Here is a 22,190-nt window from a genome sequence, read left to right on the forward strand (position 1 = left end):
ATTTTTTTTGAATTATACTGGCTACAAAAAGAAATCCACCTAATAAGGAAGATATGATGTTTGGTTCCTATTAAACTACTAAAATGTAATCTGCTATACGCATCGGTACTGCTGACAGAGTTACTGTGTACGCGCAGAGCTCTAATGGAGCAGTGTACCGCAGGAGCAGTATGAGGAGTGTGCCAGGAAGGGAGGGATCACAGAGGCTACTGGGGCATGAAGTAGCCTTTGCTTCCACTGCCAGAAAAAGCTACTCCATGCCCCAGTAGCCTCTTTGGAAAATTTACATATTAGGTAGATAAAGTTTAGATAGTTTTGGAAGCATTACAGGTAAAGGAAGGTTATGGTTTAGTAGGTTAATATGAATCTACCATAAGATCAACTTTAATAGGCAGATTTCTGATGGTAGGTTTCTTTAATTAATCATTTGGACAACACCTTAAAATAAGGCTTGAAATTTGGAATTTCTTTAACCTGGATGGAATCAATGTTAGTTTAAATTTGTTGTAACAAAAATAATGGGGGACATTTATCATTACATATACACCTTGCAATCATTAGTTAGAGCTCTTATGTTTACTTGGCATGAAAATGTCAAAAAGTTTCAATAATCACAATGCAACATTTTTGGAATATTTGAAGCCATAATAGTCCCAGAAATTCAATGGTAATGAGGCAGAAAGGAGAATATCACTTCACAGACTCAGATTTTGTGAGGGCATTGAGAGCATGTGGAATCAATGTTAGTTTAAATTTGTTGTAACAAAAATAATGGGGGACATTTATCATTACATATACACCTTGCAATCATTAGTTAGAGCTCTTATGTTTACTTGGCATGAAAATGTCAAAAAGTTTCAATAATCACAATGCAACATTTTTGGAATATTTGAAGCCATAATAGTCCCAGAAATTCAATGGTAATGAGGCAGAAAGGAGAATATCACTTCACAGACTCAGATTTTGTGAGGGCATTGAGAGCATGTGGAAAGATTAAAATATAACTTTTATTCATTTTATTAAAATATGCAGGACCTGACATTCATATATGTGTTATAAAAGAAGAAGCTGTAGGGGCAGAGTGCACAAATTGGATTTTCAACCTGATTATAAGGTACAAACTATCTAGATCCCTAAATAAAACTGACTATGCAAAACAGCCATATGATTTTATTAAGGCAGAGTTTAAATCAGAATTATCTAGAGAAAGCTGGGATTGATGGTGGATCTTCATTAGGGTGTTATGGGCAGTCCCCCGAGGTCCGATGCTCGTGCCTGCACGCCCTTAGAAGCAGGCGGCTTCGTTTGTAAACTGTGAAGGAGGCCCAGCAGAGTTCCCCCCTTAAAATAATGCCCAGCAGAGTGCCCCCTTAGTAAAATATCCAGCAGAGTGCCCCCTTAATATTATGCCCAGCAGAGTGCCACCTTAAAAAAATAAGTGCCACCTGCTGATGTCATAGCTTCTCTGCCGGCAGATTGCATAGATGTATGTGTGCCACCTTGCCGCGAACTCGAAGACTTGATGCAGGACGAAGCGGACGCCAGGGGTCAGTGCCAGAGGGTGAGTACTAACTTTTTTTATATACTCGAGTATAAGCCGAGTGGAGATTTTTCAGCACAAAAATTGTGCTGAAAAACTAAGCATATACTCGAGTATATACGGGCTATATGTGTATAGTGAGGTGTTAATGTGTATGTATGTGTATATATAGTAAGATATACACTCACCGGCCACTTTATTAGGTACACCATGCTAGTAACGGGTTGGACCCCCTTTTGCCTTCAGAACTGCCTCAATTCTTCGTGGCATAGATTCAACAAGGTGCTGGAAGCATTCCTCAGAGATTTTGGTCCATATTGACATGATGGCATCACGCAGTTGCCACAGATTTGTCGGCTGCACATCCATGATGCGAATCTCCCGTTCCACCACATCCCAAAGATGCTCTATTGGATTGAGATCTGGTGACTGTTGAGGCCATTTGAGTACAGTGAACTCATTGTCATGTTCAAGAAACCAGTCTGAGATGATTCCAGCTTTATGACATGGCGCATTATCCTGCTGAAAGTAGCCATCAGATGTTGGGTACATTGTGGTCATAAAGGGATGGATATGGTCAACAACAAGACTCAGGTAGGCTGTGGCGTTGCAACGATGCTCAATTGGTACCAAGGGGCCCAAAGAGTGCCAAAAAATATTCCCCACACCATGACACCACCACCACTAGCCTGAACCGTTGATACAAGGCAGGATGGATCCATGCTTTCATGTTGTTGATGCCAAATTCTGACCCTACCATCCGAATGTCGCAGCAGAAATCGAGATTCATCAGACCAGGCAACGTTTTTCCAATCTTTTACTGTCCAATTTCGATGAGCTTGTGCAAATTGTAGCCTCAGTTTCCTGTTCTTAGCTGAAAGGAGTGTTACCCGGTGTGGTCTTCTGCTGCTGTAGCCCATCTGCCTCAAAGTTCGACGTACTGTGCGTTCAGAGATGCTCTTCTGCCTACCTTGGTTGTAACGGGTGGCGATTTGAGTCACTGTTGCCTTTCTATCAGCTCGAACCAGTCTGCCCATTCTCCTCTGACCTCTGGCATCAACAAAGCATTTCCGCCGACAAAACTGCCGCTCACTGGATGTTTTTTCTTTTTCGGACCATTCTCTGTAAACCCTAGCGATGGTTGTGCGTGAAAATCCCAGTAGATCAGCAGTTTCTGAAATACTCAGACCAGCCCTTCTGGCACCAACAACCATGCCACGTTCAAAGGCACTCAAATCACCTTTCTTCCCCATACTGATGCTCGGTTTGAACTGCAGGAGATTGTCTTGACCATGTCTACATGCCTAAATGCACTGAGTTGCTGCCATGTGATTGGCTGATTAGAAATTAAGTGTTAAAAAGGAGTATGTAAAAAGTAATCAAGAAGTATAAAGCAGTACTGTGAAATCCTGGATTAAAATCCAATGTGGGTGCAAGCTTCTTGGGACAGTAAAGCAGCACTACATAGTGAAAAATACAATGGAAAATACAATGTTTCAGCTATGTCAATGTAGCCATTCTCAAGCATAGTGTGTAATAATACAAGGCGGGTTTATATCCCCCTCAGGATGTGACATCATGAATACAGAAAACATATATATACCTCATTGAATTGTAAATTTCAATATAATCACAGTGTACAATATCTCCAAGTGTAACAGTGGTGTCAAGTGGAAACAAGTTATTAACAAATACATGAACAGTGTATATACAATGTTACCAATAGACATTCGCCCCAGCACGCCGTCTTGCCAATGTTTGTAAACAAAGACAAGGAGCATGTAAAAAGAGGTTGCCTAGCAACCTAACTTTCAAAATGTAACAAATAATACAAAGAAGATTGCTCGCGGCTAGAGTACGTCTAAATCTGCCACAAACCAAAATAAGGCCAGACCTTACTGCGGTGGAGGTATGACCCCAAGATGACTCGTTGGGATGATGTGATCTTGTTGAGGAGCTGTAAACAGCACCGCTGTGATCTCCACATCACCCAGCACCATCAGGGCCAACTCAGGTGTCGCCACAACTCTCGCGAGATCCACCCTGACAGGTCAGCTTCCATCTTGGATGTGGGAATGCGTACATTACGCCCATGCTTAGGTATGTATGTTAAGGTGATATCAAAAAAATGTGTCATGGGTATAGTCCAACTAGGAGTGTGTACAGTATGTATGTATAAATGTGTGTGGGTACACAGGCTCTGAGCAGCATGGTGATATATATTGCAAGGAATTCTTCTCTCTCCACAGATCAGCAGCGCTAAAGTATAATCATGTTTTGAATCCAGTTTGAATCCAATAGGAAGAAATCTGTTTCATATCCACACTGCTGCTGTAGTGATTTGTGGGCCACTCTCAGGGTGTTCGTTTTGGGGCATCTGTATAACGCAAACTACAATACTTTTTGTTGCTAAAGTTCAAAGCAAGATTTACGTGTCAACTCCATGTAGTTTATAGTGTGATTTTTGCTCCAATTACAGGAAGTCCGTTGTAGGGTATCTGTATAACGCAAATTCCAATACTTTTTTGTTGCTAAAGTTGAGAGCAACAAATAAGTGTCAGATTCACATACATTATAGAGTTATTTTCACTCCAATTACAGGGTGTCTGTTGTGGGGTATCTGTATAACGCAAATTCCAATACTTTTTTGTAGCTAAAGTGGAGAGCAACAAATAAGTGTCAAATCCAGGTAGTTGATTAACCACTATGTCAGACAGAAAGGTGGCAAGTGGAGCAGGCAGAGGTCGCAGCACAGTAAGGGGAGGTTGCAGCAGGGGTGACTTTGTGAGGCCAGAACTGCCGTTGTCATCTAGCGGCAGTGTGTTGATCAACAACCCAAAGGTTGTTCATTGGTTGACTAGGTCACCCAATTTCTCAAGTATAACATCTGATAACCCCGGCCAAGAGTCCATGGGTTCGTCAGATTCAACAATTAGTTGGCATGGCCCAGGAGAAGATCAGTGGCGCTCAACTGTCTTCAACCAGCCTCTGTCCTGTTCATTTCCCTCAGCCAAAGAGGTACTAGGTGGTCTGGGCTCAGCGCCACTATTCAGCAAGGACGCAGTGTCTGAGGACAGTCAGCAGCTGCTTGGCAGTGAAGAGATGGGGCAGACATCCTCTGCTTCGTGCACTAGGCAGGCTGTGCATACTGACAGGGTTGAGGATAGTAGCAGTGACAGGGAAACACAAATTGACGATGATGTAGTCGATCGCACTTGGGAGCCGGGTTTAGCAAGGGATTCATCATAGTCGGGCAAAGAGAGTGTCATCTTGCGCGTCTGGCGTCGCTACTGTGGCCGAGAGTCAGCAGGGTGGCAGCAGTGTGAGCACGGGAGCCAAAGGGCCACGGGGTACAAACCCCGCTTCGGAGGTCCAAGTAAGTAGTGGCACAGGGGCTCAGTGAGGCAGCGGCGTGAGTAGTCGCTCAGTGCAGAGTGTTGGCAGTAAAATCCCCACCTCGGCGGTGGTGAAGAGCCCAGCGTGTGTATATGTAGAATCTGCGGGCAGAAAGTGAAGCGTGGCCAGGGAGCTAACGTTGGCACCACGGCCATGCGTCAACAAATGCAGCGTCACCATCCAATGGCCTGGGAGAATCGTGGAACAAATGTGGAGGTCCATCCTGCTACCGCAGCAACAGCGCCGGCAGATCCTAGTGGCACACATGCCATTTCATCCAGTCAAGGCTCCAGCACCTCTGCCGAAGGGAGCTGTTTGTCTTTGACATCATCTCACCGTACAGATGCTCCTGCTCCTCGCTACACATTGCGCCAGCAATCATTGAAAGAAGCAATTACAAAAAGACAACTGTATGCGTCCAGCCATCCTAAGGTGCAGAAGCTGACCGTGCTCCTGTCCAAGTTGTTGGTACTGCAGTCCCTCCCTTTCCAAGTCGTGGACTCTTCACCCTTCAGAGAACTAATGGCTTGTGCCGAACCGAGGTGGAGAGTTCCAAGCCGCAATTTTTACAACAATATGTACAACAGAAGGTGGGCCAGTCCTTGAGCTTATCAGTTTCTTCCAAGGTGCATGGCAGCACAGACGTGTGGAGCTGTAACTGTGGTCAGGGCCAGTACATGTCGCTTACAGCCCACTGGGTGAATGTGCTTCCCGCCCAGCCACACCAACAACTTCCACAAGAGATGCCGCTTTCTCCTCCACGCTGTCAAACTGCTCCTCCTGCGCCAGTGTCCACCTTCTCCTCCTCCACCACCTCAGCCTCCTCAAGTGCTGCTCAATAATACCACATGTGCAGGGCACAGCGGTGTCACACAGTTTTTTCACTTGGTTTGCCTGGGCGAACAAAGTTACAAAGGGGAGGAACTGCTCTGCATCATGCAACAAGAAATCAATGTGTGGCTTTCTCCGCGACAACTGCAAATTGGAACCATGGTGACAGACAATGGGAGGAACTTGGTGTCCACGCTGCACCAAGGAGGGATGGCCCATGCGCCCTTCATGGCACCCAGTTTAATCTGGTTGTCAACAGATTCCTCAAGTCTTCCACCCATCTGCAAGGCATTCTAAAAATGACCAGGAAACTGTGCATGCACTTCAGCCTTTCTTACAAAGCCAAGAACACCCTCCTCGAGTTGCAGCCTCCATATAGACCGCCTGTATGAACAGAGAAAATCCATTAATGATTTTTTGATGATGCAAGCGGAACGGAGTACTCCCCAGTGTAACTTTGATGTCAACCACTGGCAGCTCATGCATGACAACTGCCATTTTCTCAGGCCCTTTGAAGAGCCCACGTTATTTGTCAGTCACCAGGACTGCGGGATGAATAATGTCATTCCACTGCTTCATGTCCTGGAACTCGTGCTGCAAAATCTGTCTGGTCAGGGCACCGGAGAAGTGGAGACTACACCTCATGGCCACATGAGTATGGTGGGGGCTGAACTGGAGGAGGACATTAGAGCAAAAGCAGAGTCTAGTGAAATCAGTGGGTTTTCCACTCAGGTGACAAGAGAGGAGGCGCAGATGGCCCGCAGCATGCTGCTTTGCCTAACTAGTGACAGCCGAGTAGTCAACATCCGGTAAAGAGATGACTTTTGGCTCTCCACTCTCTTGAACACTCGCTACCGGTCAAAAATGGGTGACTTTTTTGCAGCTGCTGAGAGGGAGGAACAACTGGCATACTATAGAGAAATACTTTGCGCACAGTTGGCCATTGCCTATGTGCACCATTGTCCATCCTCTGTCAGGTCTGGCAGTCATCGCTCACATAGTACTACCACGGCTGCTGTGGGGAGCTGGGGGGGGGGGTAGGAGCAGTAGCAGCTTCATCAGCAGCAGCTTAAGTCTGGATTCCTTAATAAGCAACTTCCTTTGTACTTGGACTTTACCACCTCAGGTAGAGAATCCCATGGACTAATGGGCAGCCAAACTTGATGCATGGCCGCAACTTGCAGTTTGCAGTAGACAAGCTGTCCTGCCGGCCAGTAGTGTGGCATCAGAGCGGGTATTCAGTGCTGCTGGGGCCATCGTTACCCCACGGAGAACCCGCTTGTCCACCCGTAATGTGGGGAGACTGACCTTTGTGAAGATTATTCCGGCTTGGATTGGCCAGGATTTCAACTCACCAATGACATATGTATCAGATTAGATCAGCCATGACGCCTCCCCCAATGTTGAGAAATGAGTCTGGGTTGTAACTACTTGCCTCAGACACTATTCTGATGCTGCCACCCGCCTGATGTCACACATCTGCTGCCAGTTGCTCCATCTGCCTCCTACCATCTTTACCAGGGACTGGAATTGTCCGCCACCCCACACTATATCATTGTGCCACTCTGTGGGCTCCTGCTGACGCCACCTCCACACTATATCATTGTGCCACTCTGTGGTCTCCTGCTGCTCAAAACCCATATAGATTCTGATGTTATAGGGCCTAGAATCAAATACAATATATGGTATAAAATGAGTATTTTATTGATATGCGCTAAAAACAATTAAAAAGCAACAAACACCCATCACAAAGATGGGAGCAACAAGACACCTCGAATACAGGCTAGCTGGTATACTCACCCCCCCCCCCAACGTCCAGATAAAGACATATAGCTCCTGCTGCTAACGCCACCTCCACACTACATCATTGTGCCACTTTGTGGGCTCCTGCTGCTGCTGACGCCACCTCCACACTATATCATTGTGCCACTCTGTTGGCTCCAGCTGCTGATGGTGCCATCTTTGCAGTTCTTTTTTGGCAAAGACCTGCTATTTTTACGAAAACTGTAATGTATTATGCATGTGGTGTCTCTAATCTTCAAATTTAAATGGAAAATTTCAACTTCGAATTCATTTAAATCTTTGTCATTGTGCCACAATGTGGCCTCTTCTGCTGTGGGCTCCTGCTGCTGCCGCCACCTCCACACTCTATCATTGGGCCACTCTGTGGCTTTCCATGTTGCTGCCACCTGTGGGCTCCTGCTGCTGCCTCTGCTGCCACCACCTCCACACTCTATCATTGTGCCATTTTGTGGCCTCCTGCTGCTGCCGCCACCTCCACGCTCTGTCATTGTGCCACTCTGTGGCGTACCATGTTTCCAACAGCTCCATAATTTGTCATTGTTCCAGTTGGGGGCCTACTCATGCTGCTGCCAACTGACCGCTGTCTCCCTGGAACACCCTATGATTTTCATAATGCTGTTTTCACCCTCCATCACTCTATGATGTTGCCACTATGTCTAGTTTCCCCCCTTCATTTCATCTGTCAGGAAGAATGAAAAGACTCAGGATTGATCAGGAGTCAGGAGTGGATACAGAACACAGAGGACATGCAAATATCCCATTTACTGGTCATCTCTGTTTTGGATCCACCCCTGTTTGTTTTTGGCTTTAGCAATACTGATGATGGATTATTGACCGATTGAAAGCGGACACTGACAGACAAAGTGAAGGGCAAAATGATCAGTGACATCAATGCAGAATTACTGCTGACACCCTCTGCACCCTTTCGGGGGTTCCTACATGTATCCGCGTTTACCAGAATAGGTTCTGTCGTAATCTATGGAATCTGATTTCAGTGTAAAAAGAGTGTACTCTGATGTTATAGTGGGATCTAGGTGCTCAGCTCAGTCCTTTCGAGCGGGCACAGACGTTACCTTGTCAGGCTGCGTTCCCGCTTTGCTTATTTAGTGAAGTTGGCCTCTCTAAGTGCACATGGAATTGAAGAGTGAAGCGATTATAAGAGCAGCGGCTGTCATGTGCATGCCATACTAAAACACAGCATTGTTTGAAGACCAAACCACACTCCCTATGCATATTTAAGCATGGCACAACGTTCTATAACACCCTACAGGCTCTCTGCAGCCAGGAAAGAACTGTTTTTTAACGTGATTCATCATGATTCGATTCGGGTCAAATCAAATTTTTTTAAAAAATTTGGCGAATTGGGACAAACCGAATTTTAACAATTTCAATAATCATCACCATCAAATTTATCAAAATCTGAATGGGCTGCTCTACAAGAACTGAAAAAAAGTGATCTAATGATGCATCAACCAGATAAAGGGGGAGGGATTGTTGTATTAAATGCAGGCCTCTATAGAAAACAAAATGTAGAATTGTTGCATGATGAGATTACATATTTAAAACTCAAAAGTGGTTCCACAATAAGCTTTTCTACTGTTCTTAAAAAGTTGGTTGAGGAGGGCATAAAATTGGGAGCCATCTCTAAAAGGATTGCAAATTACTTTGTGGTGCAGTGCTTCCAATTTTTCATTCATTACCCAAAATGCATAAAAATTTGTTCCCCCCTCCCCCTATTGAGACCAATAGTTGCTAGTATTGGCTCTATCAGTGAGAAATTAGGAGAATGAGTTGACTTACAATTGCAACCACTGGTCACTGCACTACTGGGTTTTTTTGAGGTATACAAAGCAAGTCATTGGCAGAACATGGGGGACAGACGAAACCACGTCTGTTGGCAGAACATGGGGGACAGACTATATTGCGTCACATGTGATCTTGTGCGTTTATGCTCCTCATTGGTACATGAAATTGCCTTACAAAGTTTAGGTGAACATTTAAACAAATACAGTGATAATGATAATGCTACAAAGGAATTACTTATGAGGTCTGTAAATTATTTACACAACTACTTTGAATTTGACAGAGAATTCTTTCTCCAAAAATGTGGAGCTTCAATTGGGGGTAGATGTTCACCCTCTCTATCTAAAATTTATATGGCCAGATGGTTAGAACAGGTTTTAATCTCAACAAATAACCCTTGGCTCTCCTGCCTCAGGTGATATGGTCCTTTTATAGATGACGTCCTTCAGGTTTGGGAGGAGTGGAAGCAGAAGCTAATGACTTTGTACAATACTTAAGATTCACTTCATCCCTTCAAAAAAACATTATCAATTATGTAGACATAACATTAGTATCTATTATTCCATACACCATACCCACTGCAACCAAATCTATTTTGAGAGCGGATTTATACCACCTCAAACATGTCATTAAAAATATACTAACAGGGGAATTAATACAATATAAAAGAAATTGTACTGGTGAAAAGGTTTTTCAGGTGGAAAAAAATAAAGATAAAATTGTCTCCAAAATTCCAAGGAAAGACCTAGTATATGGCTCCACAAATAAAAGTACGCACCTCGGGGATCGCGACAGGATCGGGTAAGTAAATCTGCCCCAGTATGTTGCAAAAAAATATAATATAAATATAATAACGGTTATTCCCAGCATTTAACCTAATACCACCGAATATTTTGAAAGATATCATAAAATGTAATAAAAAGTGATCAAAAAGGCCATACGGTCCTTAAAATGGTAGCATTTATACGTCATCTTAAGTTACAAAAAGTTACACCACACACAGCTCCATACACATTTTTCACAATAAAACTTACTGTATATACTCGAGTATAAGCCGAGTTTTTCAGCACAAACAATGTGCTGAAAAACCCTAACTTGGCTTATACTCCAAAGAAAAAAAAGTGTACTCACCTTTTGACACCCCCTGGGAGGTCCTCTTCTTCGCAGCGGACATGGAGCCGATGCCGGGGCCGAAGAAGAGGACCTGCCGGGGAGCTACGGAAGGTGAGTACACTTTTTGTTTTTTTGCTACAGGCATTATATTGGGGGCAGTGGCTGGCAGGTTATATACTAGAGGGGCTGGCTGGCTATTTACTACGGGAGGCTGGCAGGCTTTATGCTAGAGGGGCTGGCAGGCTATATACCAGAGGGGCTGGCAGGCTATATACCAGAGGGACTGGCAGGCTATACACTACAGTGGGATTGCAGGCTATATACCACAGGGGGCTGGCAGGCTATATGCTAGAGGGACTGGCAGGCTATTTACTACAGGGGCTGGCAGGCTATATACCAGAGGGACTGGCAGGCTAAATACTATAGGGTGCTGTCAGGCTAAATACTACAGGGTGATGGCAGGCTATATACTACAGGGAGGTGGCAGGCTATATACTACAGGGGGCTGGCAGGCTATTTACTACAGGGGGCTGGCAGGCTATAGACTACAGAAGGCTGGCAGGCTATAGACTACAGGGGCTGGCAGGCTATATACTTAGGGGTCTGTGACCAATGCATTTCCTACCCTCTGCTTTTTTTTAGTTTTTTTTGTGTTAAAATTGGGGGTCTCGGCTTATAATCAAGTGGCATAACACTTTAATTTTTCTGTCTACAAAGCTTATTGATAGCTTGTTTTTTTGTGGAATATGTAGTTTGTACCAGTATCATTCTGGAGAAGATAGGCTTTTTGTGGGGTTTTTTTGTGGGTTTTTAACAGTTTATTTTACGGTGTTCATCGTGCGGATTCAATAATGATTTATTTTTATTCTACGAGTCGTTATGGATGTGGTGATACTATTTGTGTGAGGATTGTATTATAATTTTGACCTTTTTCACATTATATTTAATTTTATGTGTTAGTGGGGATTTGGGGCATTTTTATTCATTTATTTTTTATTGAATAATTTTTTTTTATTACTTCCGCCATGGGACATGAACAAGCGATCATCTGAGAGGTTGCCCTTTCACACAGTTCTAAAATGACAGCACCCCAGAGGTTTCCACAGAAAAGATCTGGCCACGTCAAATGCTAATTCTCAGGATTTAGCATCCAGAAAAACTCCTGTTTGCAAATTGTTTGTGCTTCCCTACCGTTTCCTGCTAGCACTGTAATAGACTCATTGTTCTGCATTAACTGGTATTACTGGCACTAAGTTTCTGATGGAAAGGTCCTATTGGTGGCCCTCGTAATCTCTTGATGTCCAAGATTTGATAGCAGTGTGCCAGATCTAAGGTGCCCCAAAAGGCACCAAGTGCTTAACTATTAGCAACTTTGTTTATTAATCATATCCTGCGCCTTCCTGGCATTCCTGAAAACATTGGGGCAGATTTACCAAGCCCATTCGCGATCCAGCGGCGCGTTCTCTGCGGTGGATTCAGGTCCGGCCGGGATTTATTAAGGTAGTTCCTCCGACGTCCACCAGGTGGCGCTGAAGAGCACGCCCCCAGATTTCTGTCGCGTGCATGCAGGCGCCGATGCGCCAAAATCTGATCGCGTGCGCCAAAATCCCGGGGCAATTCAGGGAAAATCGTCGCAAATCGGAAATATTCGGGTAACACATCGGGAAAACGCGAATCGGGCCCTTAGTAAATGACCCCCATTTTCTCTGACCAGGGATTAAAGTTCTTCTCTAAATTCTGGAGAGAATTTTTGTGGACGATTGGGAATCATAATGTTTTTCTCTTCTACATTCCATCCTGAAACCGATGGACTGGCAGAGAGACTCAAACATTAATACAATAAAACATTTCGGGAGAAATGAGGATCCTTTTTCTCTCAGATTAGCATCTCTACTAAAATGTTACAGTTCTTCTGTAACAACGGGTTAAACCACAATTTCTCTTGTTGTAGTAACTTGGCACTGGTTATCCCCTTCTGCAGAAAGAATTTTTGAAGGGCTGAGCTCAGTCTGGGCCCAGTCACTCTCGATCCTCGCTATTGCCCATGACAATAATGACAGGCCAATAAAAGATGATCTTCTGGTCCTGAGTATGTTTTGGGGCGAATGCTTGTGGTTATCTACCAAGAATCTGCATCTCAAAGTTTAGTCTGGAAGATTGTTCCTCGATATATTGGGTCACATGCTATTAGGGAAATCATTAATCCTGTGTCTTTCAGATTACAATTGCCTAATGCATTCATAATCATAATGTTTTCCAAAAGTGCCTTTTGAATAATACATCCTTCCTGTGCTACCAATGACTAACCTAACCAGCTCCCATTGTGGTTTCATTGAGGTTGAAAAAAATTTTGTATTCTCGCATGGTCCATGCATATGGGTAGTCTGTTGTCAGTGTGTTGGAAGTTCAACATGATGGGGCTTGAGACAATGTAAAGGTCTTTGTGGACAGAGGAAGAACTAAGCCATAAATGCTTACATTGCCCCTAATAAAGATTGTATAAACAGCCTGCATGTGATAACAACGGACTGTGCTATTATACCTGGAGGCTAAGACCATCCTGACAAGAAGCCACTGAGGACAGCTGCATGTCATTGCCCCCTGGGGATTCTCCCAGATTTGGGGGGAAACAGACTCAAATTACTTGTCCTGTAAGTTTGTGTGATAAGAAGATATGGAGGCAAGGAGGCCACCTATTGACTCTACATCATCATCGGATTGGCAAAGACAGTGGTGGAGGTGGTATGGGGATGGGCTATGTATGTGAGCTATGTGTGTATGTATATAAGATTGTAAACAGATCTTAAGTTAGAGCACTTCCTCCCCTACCCTTTCTCTGTCCCTTATTTAGTTTACCCTCTATATTTCCCTGTATTGTACCCTTAACAAATCCCCTATAAAGATCCATTGAATATTGTTGTTAATTTAATATTAACTGGCACCCCAAAACCAAGCAGATTTTACACAATGTATACCTTTTTTTATTGCTGAACGAAATTAAATCGACTGCTTTTATCGGTGAGTGGCGTACCTTATTCTTCCTTATCAAGTTTTGCGTCTATACCTTTTCTCAAACTGCCCACTTCTGACAAAGTCACATTTGCCACGTTCTCTTTTGGAATCACTGCCCACATAGTGGCAATATATTGATATGGTCATATATTGCGAAACTATGGGACAGAGATCCCCTTTATTTCATGAACCAGGCCAAAGCCAACTTCAGTTGTTATACAGTACAGGGATCCTCTTTATTTCAGTGGTACACAAATCAGCATGGACTGTTATACGAAAAGTAGATTTTTATTACGTGCCGCCCCTTTATTTCAGGGGTCAATCCATACAGTTATGTATGTCACCCTTTCATTTCAGTTTAATACGAAACATGATCCTTTGAGGGTTAATATAGGCCCCAATTCTGTAAACAAGCACGGAATGATACTAGAAGTAATGCTAGAGGACTAGATAGCTGAGTTTTATTTCATTTATTTTATTAAATTAATGATCATTTACATCACATTCTACAAAGAGTGATACATTTTGGAGTGTCAATACAACAAAGTGTATAGCCTGTTTTTACAGAACACAACTTATCTTTTACAAACATAGTCACTACATTATCATTTACATTTCTGCAATGAGTGGTAAAAGTTTTTAGTAAACATAAAATTATTAAAGGAAACCTACCACTTGAAGTGGCAGGTTTCAGAAGAAAATACCGAGCACCAGCTCAGGGTGAGCTGGTGCCGGAGCTTATTTTTGTTAGTGTTTTAAACTGCGGTATCGCGGTTTAAAACACTTTTTAAACTGTATAGCCGGCGCAGTGAGGTACGCGCTTGGCGCTTACAATGCACGCGACCGTGTGCGCGGCTACATAGGAAGTGAAGGAGAGCCGCGCGCATGGTAAGCGCCGAGCGCGTACCTCCCTGCGCCGTCTATAAAGTTTAAAAAGTGTTTTAAACCGCGATACCGCGGTTTAAAACACTGACAAAAATAAGCTCCGGCACCAGCTCGGTATTTCCATCTGAAACCTGCCACTTCAAGTGGTAGGTTTCCTTTAAAGCAAGCAACTCTTTCTTATTACAAAATCACATGACGTAATATAGAATTTTACGTGCCCCATACCTGTAAATAGTAGCTATATATATATATATATATATATATATATATATGTATACATATATATACACACATACTAATTTATTAAGCTTTTGCACATGTGTTTCACTTTTTGGAATCTACGTGTAAAACCTTTATTGATCAATAGGTCATAAAGATGTAAATTATAATATGACAATGTTATACATAAGCAAGCAAAGTTATAGAACATTATTAGACAAATTCATTTTAAGAATATTCCAGGCAAAATTTACTTTTATAAGACAGTCCCCCAGCTAAAACTTTAAGGTATATTCAATAAGCCATGGTAATCATAAAAAAATGAACATAAGTACCCGAATTTCTTATTAGAAAAACTTATGACAAAATAATGTAGAGTGTTTTATTACAATATTATAAAGAATCATTTTGTATGTACAATGTTAACTAAGTGATTTTTTAAAATAGAGAATTTTTGAGCATTTATGAAAAGCATTAGTAAAAATAGTTTATAACGTTTTGTTATAAGACAATCCCCAATAGCAAAAACTTTACATGTCTAGATAATCGTGAAGACTCATTTGTTTTATGTGTAACAAATCATGTATGGTACTTCCTGGTGCCTTAAGAAAGGTAAGCCACTTTGTGGTCACTGATATACAAGCTCAATATTTAAAATTCAATAAAATGCAACTGTCTATTATAATACTTTACACATATATGGGTATCATACCACTCTATGTCAAGATTATCTAGATATGTAATTTTTTAGCTATTGAAGATTGTCTTAAAGGGAACCTGTCACCAGGGACCTCATTTTCACTAAAGAAAGTTTGCAAAAGCCCATTACAGCTGCACTGCAAATATGCCTTTCTGCTTTCTCTAAGCATTTGAACTACGATACAATTGTGTGTTATAATTTACCTTGTACCCTGACAGAATCCTCTGTGTAGTCCCAGGGGTTGGGATTTGGTTTGGATGTATTTCAAAAAACAACATGTCTGTGCTGCAGATTTCTCAGCTCTCAGCCACCACCTTTGTGCTCCTGTACAGCTTCTCCCTTGCCCACTGATGTCAGCTCACCAGGCTTTGATCTATGTGAAGGAGCGGGAGAGAGGAGGTGTACAGGAGCACAAAGATGGTGGCTGAGAGCTGAGGAGTCAGCAGCATGGACAAGTCACATGTTATTTTTTTTCAAATGCATCCAAACCAAAGCCCACAGATTCTGTCAGAGTGCAAGGTAAGTTATAAGACACAACTATATTGTACTGCTTAGAGAAAGCAGAAAGGCATATTTGTAATGCAGATGTAATTGGCTTTTGCAACTTTTCTTTTGTGAAAATGAGGTCCCTGGTAACAGGTTCCCTTTAAGTGTCTAAATGTTATAAATAGTTTTACTAATGGTGTAAATACAAAATCATTCTGTATAATATTAATATAAGACACACTACATTATTGTATCACAAGTTTTTCTAATAAGTTACATTAATTATTTTATGATTACTATGCTGTGTTCTGTAAATACAGGCTGTATGCCTCGTATTGACACTTAAAAATGAACCCCTCTTTTTAGATTCAGATGTAATTAATCAATAATTCAATAAAATAAATGAAATAAAACTCAGCTATCGAGTTCTCTAGAGTTGTCTTTTATTATTATTCCGTACATGTTTATAGAATTGGAGCCTGTGGAATAAGGACATAACAGTCAATGCTGTATAAACCATGGAATAAAGGGAGATGTACAGTAAAAGTAAGGATTAACCCCAGAAATGAAGGGGCACAACATAGTAAAAATCCACTCCTCAAATAAAGCAAGGATACAGAGGGAAGTAGGGGAACCCCAGTCCTGTGTAACAGCCTGAGATGATTTGGTTTACCCCTGAAATAAAGGGAATCCCTGTCCTATATAATAGCATAAACTTATTTGAGGGGCCCTGAAATATCCATTAAAACAGACAGAGCATTGAGTAATTGTTCAATATAAGCAATATTAGAAAGGACAGGTTTATGTGGGGTATGATTGCGAAAGGGGCATGTTACCAGTCACTTTGCCAGAAGTGGGTGGTTTGATGAAAGGTATAGACGCTATACTACTACTGCCCTTGTCCATTTTGGCAGTAGCAAGTGCTGCAAATGTCTGCTATAGCAAATACCTCTCTGAATTTGACCTTACTGTTTTGAAGAATAAAGGGACACTGGTTTGCTACCTTGAAGTTTGTTCTATGCGTCTAGCAAAGATTATGGAAACTCTGGATGTTTTAGTCTGGAAGTAGTAAAGCCTCTTTCAAGAAAAGACATCTATTTTGTATGTGCTACTTTATTATCATTGTTGTAAAGCTTAGCTTACAAGAGTTGGAAAGTCCCACAATCAGTAGCCTCATTCCACAGGAGATGAGAACCTTTATTTTGCAGTAAATAGCAGTATCTATTCTGGAACAGTATCCATACATTGTATCCATACAATGTAGTATGTCTTCTAATATTACAGTCAGCCCTCCCCTGCTTCTCCCTCAGCACTTTCCCTCCTGCCTCTGCCTGATGTAATCCCACTGCAGCACAGGAAGTTTCAGCACACAGAGGGTGGGGAAAGTGTTCCTTGCACACTGTAACAGCTCATGAATCTGCAGCACACAGTGGCTCTGTTAACAACTTCTAGAACTTTTCATTAGCATAATTTTAAAAGTGTATTTTCGAAGGAAGGATGTCGTGGATACCAAAATATAGATTACCACAGTCACGGGCCGTGTATTATACCTTAAAACTTATTCGGTTGATGACTCCAAGAGCAATCTAAAAGCAATAAAGGAGTAATAAACATTACCTTTTACAAGTGGGTAATGAGATTATTTTGATCTTTTTTCCATATGCTCACAAAATATGTAAAAACAATTCATGTATATTTTGCTCATTTCTCGCTCTCCACCTTCAAAAATCCATAACTTTTTAATTTTTACGTGTACAGACCTGTGTGAGGGCTTATTTTGTGCGTAACAAATTTTACTTTCCTGTAATGTTATTTATTTTATCATGCTGTGTACTGTGAAGCTGAAATTGTGGGCTCAGTTTTTACGACTTTGACTGTGCGCTCCAAATAACCCCTCAGCTTTATTCTTTGGTTCGGTGCGATCGCGGTGATACCAAATTTATATAGGTTTTATTGTGTTTTAATACATTTTCAAAAATTAAACGAATGTGTTCTTCTGAAGCTAAGAACTTTTTCATACTTTGGCGCATGGAGCTGTGTGAGGTGTCATTTTTTTGCGAAATGAGCCGACGTTCGCATTGCTACCATTTTGAAGTCTGTGCGACATTTTGATCATTTTTTATTCCATTTTTTATGTGATGTAAAAAGGTGTAAAAGTCGCATTTCGGACATTTGGGCGCCATTTCCCGTCTCGGAGGTCACCACCGGCCGTAACGGTTTTTATATTTTGATAGATCGGGCATTTTGGGACGCGGCAATAGCTAATGTGTCTGTGATTTTTACTGTTTATTATGTTTTATATCAGTTCTAGCGAAAGGGGGGTGATTTGAATTTTTAATATTTTATTAATTTTTTTTTATTTTTTAAACTTTTTTTAAACTTTTTTTTTTCACTATATCTTAGACCATCTAGGGTACATTAACCCTAGCTAGTCAGATCGTACCTACCATATACTGCAATACTTCTGTATTGCAATATATGGCATTTTTGCAGCTCACTCATTACAATGAGCCACTGGCTCATTGTAACGAATCTGCAGAAGCCATTAAGTCTCGGGTCTTTTAAATGCCGGTGGCAACTTTGCCGGCGGCAATCAAAGGGTTAATAGCCGCGATCGGTGCAAGCACTGACCGCGGTTATTAGCGGTGGGGGTTTGCTGCAATATGCAACAACCCCCACCTTTGTATGAAAAGCACTCAGCCTGTGAGCCCTCTTCATACATTCCCTATACCTCTTCGCCGTAGAGCTACGGCGCAGAGCGTTAAGGGGTTAAAAACAGTTCACGTTCCAGTTCAGTTCCTTGGGTGAAGACTGAAGTAGGATGGGTGCTTGGAGTATTTGGAGTGTGAACAGACCAGTCTGTATAGCGTCTTATTTCCTTTTTTTCCTATGCTTTTGAAATATTTTCCATCCTGCTCCAATGCTTTATTTATTTTCATTTCTTAAATTGCGGGCATTGGGACTACCACCAGAGTCCCCACTTGTACTGGATAGGGCTTGTCACAACACATGATATTTTTATTATAAACCTCAAGAATCACCATCGTCCCTAATTTTAGGACTGACTGTTAACCAGTACTGTGCAGAATCTTCTTCAGATACTAATGGAGTTTTTACCCTTCTAGAGGGGCTAAAACTGGACTTTGTCCCGATTGAGTTGTTCCAAAGCTGTTTTGTGGTATAAATCCTGGACTCCAGGAATATTGTGGCTCTACTATCAGAGGGGAGACACAGTACCTTACCACTCAAGTCAGTAGTGTGATTTGTATCTTAACTCAGGCGAGAGACATTGGGCCTTATCACTCAAATCAGTAGTGTGATATTTATGCAAGTCAGATAAACATGATGGCTGGGCTCTCAAATAAAAGGCAGTAAATTCTTATAATTCAAATTAGCTGTATGCCTTTAATTTGGTGTATATCTACACTCCAGAAATATGATGATAGAACTTTCAGACGGAGACATTAAAATCTAAACATTATGTTCAGAAGTGTGCTTGATATCAGGTATACATCCTACCCTGCAGTAGTATTAATGAGTTTCACAATCATGATGGAATTCATGAACACACTCTTAAAGGGAACCTGTCAGGAAAAATTGACCTAACAACTAAATTCCAATATGTTTCTTTTATGACTCCGAAAGGTGGTTTTATCCAAAAAATCAAATGTCTGCATAAAAGTCACAGAGGCAGGGAGTTTAGCAGGCAGTTTAGTGATGAAATCAATTCAAGTAGTGCAATTTCTTTGTTTGTTATTAGTGTTGAGAAGACTGAAACCACAAAGTTTTGGTTCTTGCTGAACTTTGTTGGATTGGGTTCCTCGCAGCTGACCCCGAACTTCTAATGCCTGCGATTGGTGGTGGCATTAGCTCTTTAAATCCCACAAGTGAACTTGTAGGGGGCTCGGTAACCAAACCAGGAAAGCTATTTTTTGTGTCACGTTTGGCTTATCATTATTTATAAGGAAACAGGTTGCAGTTCTGCATTCTAGCCTGTATAGTGTGTGTCTATGGAGGCTGACTATAAGCTTACATCTAATCTCCCTGTGTTTGTTTACAGTGGTGTGAGAAACAAGGTTTAAAGGGGTATTCCAGGAATCAGCATAATTCATATACAAATGGGTACTTAAAATATAAGCTAATATGTAATTAGTTGTTATTTAACATTTTGCTCCCCTTAGCTGCTGACATACAATGTAATGAAGAATTAAAATGCTATTGGCCCTTTAACCAGTCCATTGATTTTCTCCACACGGAGCAGACACAGGGAAGAAGATGGCCGCTGGTCACATGTCCACAACACATGCCCTGCACCTGCCTTGATAGGTCATGTGATCATCACTATGTTAGGCTGTGTCGATTGGTTGCAGTGCATCCAATATGGCCAGTGTTGTGGTGAAACATCATCTCAGTGAGGTAATGGCAGTTACACATCATTACTATGGTAACTGAGTAAGAAAGTCTGTAAGATCATCACTAGGAACAGAGTATAAGAGGTAGGAGGAGTTACTAACAACTAAAGCATCATGGGGCTTGTAGTTTTTAGTGGTGGCCATTTTGGTACTAATTTCACATTTTGTGACTAATGACATTGAGTTTTGTTATATTAATTTATATATAGCATTATGGGTTTTTGTATCAGATGTTCATATTCCCGGAATACCCCTTTAACTACACTTTATAAGTGTACATATATGTGCTTCCTGCTAAAGGTTTTATTCTTGTAATCTCTCCTTCCAGTAGTGTGGAGTTAACCCCATTGGAAAGAAGAATAGCTTAAGTATAATTATTCTCTCTTTACATAAATAAATGAAAAATGTATCAACCAAAATTTATCTTTAATATGAAGTACAATACATCTCCAAAAGCTATCTCAAAGTCACTGGGTCATACATTTAAAGCATTCTAAAGTTATTACCCATGTCACTTTGGAAATTAGCATGGTATTTGATGAGGTAGTTAATGTATAATGTATATACTGGATATAACAATCATTCCTTCATACACAAATTTTCACAAGCAGTTAATGAAGAAACATTTATTAGGTAAGAACCGATATAGACCTTGGTACTATTCTCCAACCTACTCTCCATACCGTTTTATATGGGGGCCCAATCTGTGTGACCAGCCTAAGGCTACATTCCCACTGCCGTGAGCCTGCCGCACCGTAGCACGGCGGGCACACGGCAGCGCGGGGAGAGGAGGAGGAGGTGAGTGCAGCTCACCCCCGCCCCTCTCCATAGCGATGTATGGCCGCGGCGCTGTAATACGGGAAAAGATAGGACATGTCCTATCTTTTCCCCGGGTACGGAGCGGTACAGTGCCGCACCTGTCTTGCACTGTACTGCTCCCGTAGGGCGCTGCGAGCCCATAGAAGTGTATGGGGGACGTATATCGGCCGTATATACGTCCCCCATACTGTAGTGTGAATGTAGCCTAAGGGCCTATGATACACTTTCTTTGCCAGTGTGCCTTAACACTACATGTACAGCTAGTAGTGGTGAACAGTGTGATTGTCCTTTTCTTCCTAACTACTCACAAATTTTAAAGAAGAAAATTTTACAACCAGAAGGCGGAATTGTAATCTTCTTCCTCATACATCACATAACTATGTTTCACCAGCATCAGTAACTATTGTATGAGTTTGTGACCAAAATGAGATAAGGATCCCATGGAACTTTGAGGTGGAATGAGGCAACTTAATACTGGTTGAATTTCATGTTTTAGAGGTAAAAAGACACAATGAAATTAAAGAATAACCAGAACACTTTTTTTTAACCCCTTAAGGACGCAGCCATTTATAGCTTAAGGCTCAGCCCCATTTTTTGTATTCTGACATGCGTAGCTTTATACGGTTATAACATTTGAACACTGTTACTTATCAAAACGATTCTGAGATTGTTTTTCACCACATGTACTTCATTTTAGTAGTAAATTTTGGCTGATAAATTTTGTGTTTATTTACAAAAAAAAAAGGGTCATTTTCGAAATTCAAAATCATCGTGTTTTCAGGCAGATAGATTTATCACCTAAATAAGTTGCTGAATAACATTTTCCATATGTCTACTTGACATCGTCGTAATTTTTGAAATGTCTGGATAATTTATTTGTCACACGGCTTACAAATCGAATAACGGTTTTCCATATTTTCAGTATTGACTATTTTCAAATCTGCACCCCTCAATCTACCAGGAACAGCTTTTAGGAAGATTGTTAACCCTTTGAGATATTTATAGTAATTGAATCAAAATGGAGATGAAATTTAGAATGGTAAAATTTTGTCTGTTATACGTTTATTTAGCCCTAAAATTTACACACTTCCAAAACATAAAAAGAGAAAAACCACCTTACAATTTGTTATGCAATTTCTCCCGAGTACAGAGCCCCCAAATGTGGCCGTTA

The 22,190-nt window shown here is 41.6% G+C and overlaps 1 protein-coding gene across 13 annotated transcripts in view; it reads right to left on the minus strand.

Annotated features, from left to right (window-relative positions):
* CTNND2 (catenin delta 2) overlaps positions 1–22,190 on the minus strand; it is a 526,223-nt gene that overhangs the window by 172,596 nt on the left and 331,437 nt on the right. The gene's annotated exons all lie outside the window — the stretch shown is intronic.

The sequence above is a fragment of the Engystomops pustulosus genome, chromosome 5, assembly GCF_040894005.1.
Source record: "Engystomops pustulosus chromosome 5, aEngPut4.maternal, whole genome shotgun sequence".
NCBI lineage: Eukaryota > Metazoa > Chordata > Amphibia > Anura > Leptodactylidae > Engystomops > Engystomops pustulosus.